This window comes from Pyrgilauda ruficollis, unplaced genomic scaffold (genome assembly GCF_017590135.1).
Source record: "Pyrgilauda ruficollis isolate IOZ18807 unplaced genomic scaffold, ASM1759013v1 scaffold57, whole genome shotgun sequence".
NCBI classification, from domain to species: domain Eukaryota; kingdom Metazoa; phylum Chordata; class Aves; order Passeriformes; family Passeridae; genus Pyrgilauda; species Pyrgilauda ruficollis.
In genome coordinates this window covers 3831874-3833681 of record NW_024527377.1, presented here as the reverse complement: position 1 = coordinate 3833681, position 1808 = coordinate 3831874, and positions in this window count along the sequence as shown.

The window sequence follows — 1808 nt, the reverse complement described above, 5'->3', positions numbered from 1 at the left end:
GGCGGCGCGGGGGCTGCCCGGCGGGGCGGGCGGTCCCGTCCCCGCTGCCCGCGGCCCGTCCCCGCTCCCCGCGGCCGGGCTGCGCCGTGTGGCAGCGCCTCTGTCAATCAGCCTGACTTCACTCCGCACGCCCTGTGCTTCCAGTACTATACCCCCGCCGCCTCCTGGTGTCTCTGCTTCGCTGCGAGCCGGGAGCGCGGCCGCCACTGCCGCTGCGGCTGCGGCTGGGCGAATGCGCGGGCGGCGGGGCGCGGGGCAGCGCTGAGCGGCGCGGAGCAGCGCGGAGCGGGTTTTTAAGTACGAGAAGCTGCTCAATATGGGAACTTTGATTTCAAATGTAGAGGGCCAGCCCCTCTCCCTTTCAAGTTTATGTGCAGAAGTTATTTCAATTTGAGCAGGATTGGATGGATGAAACATAAAAAAAGCCACATCATCATCTTAAAATACAAGTCCAATAAAAATGAAGTTGGAACTTTACCAGCTGTGTACTGATGAAAGCATATAAGATTTTAAGTACGAGTTTTAAGTACGAGAAGCTGCTCAAGATGGACCCAAACCCAAACCAAAAAAAAAAAAAAAAAAAAAAAAAAGAAGCCAACATAAAAACAAACCAAAAGCCAAAAGGAAGAACGGGTGCAGACAGCAATTCCAAATAGGGATCATTTGAAAATATAAGAAAAGGGATGTTTGAATGTAATGTACAAGTTGATCTACCTCATCATTCAGAATAATCTTTCCCTTTTTGTCCTTAACCTAAAGAATTGGAAAGCCAAACCAGAGCATCAAACCAAGCAAGCAGAAATCATATACTGCCACAACTGATTGGGGTTGGGGTCCATAAGACCTCCTCATGGGCAGGGAGCAGGACTGGCTTGCTGTTATTTTTCTTCTATACCCTTCATTTCTATCCATAATATAGGGGTGGAAGGTAATAGCTGGACCCTTAGTCATAAAGGAGCAAGAATATTCAAGGATACCCAGGAAAATTCCTTGGCAGAAGACCAGCTTCCTGCAGGAAGCCATTGCCTGCAGCTTTCCAGAGAGTCTAAGACATGCAGATACAGTGAGAATCAGCCTGGGGTAGGTAGGGCTGTGGGCTGGCAGGGCCAGCAGGAGCACTAGAAGGGCTAATAGGATTCTGCAAGGTTAAAGCGGTGAAAGCAGCAGATGATCCCAGTAATGTAAAAGCTGAGTAAATATACACATTATTTGAAGGGAATAAGCAGTATGGCATTTATCCTGGCCATATGGAAACAAATATAACTTGTTTTTTACCATAAAGGCCACTCTTGATTTTTAATTATTTAAAAATCCTTCTTCTATATTGTATTTATAGTATTCCTAAAGACTTTCAGGGTCTATCTCTCCAGTTGCAGATATTTAATATAAGATTGCAGGAAGCAATTTCAGTCTTATTAGCAAATAGCCCTAACAATTTTTCCTGTGAAATGGCTGCTTAGAGTAATTTATTGGATCAGATGAAGATCTCTGACCGTGATTTGCCTCTGCTGCTGGCACTTTTTCCATTTGGGTCCCTGCTGTCAACTGGAAACCAAGACTGCAACACAACTCATGCCGAGGTGCCTTAAGTTTGTCAGCCTCGTCTGTCTCTGGTCGTTTCCATATGGACGCACAGCCGGGACGGCGCAGCCCGCTGGCCTCGTTAGCGGGACGCTGCCCCAGCTCCCGGGGGCTCCCGAGCCCGGCACGGGGCGTTTCTTTTCGCCTCCACACGCGTTCTGCCAACTCCCGTCCCCGCCGGCGGGCCCGTCCCGGCGCGGGGCGCGGCGCGGGGCGGGCGCTGCCGG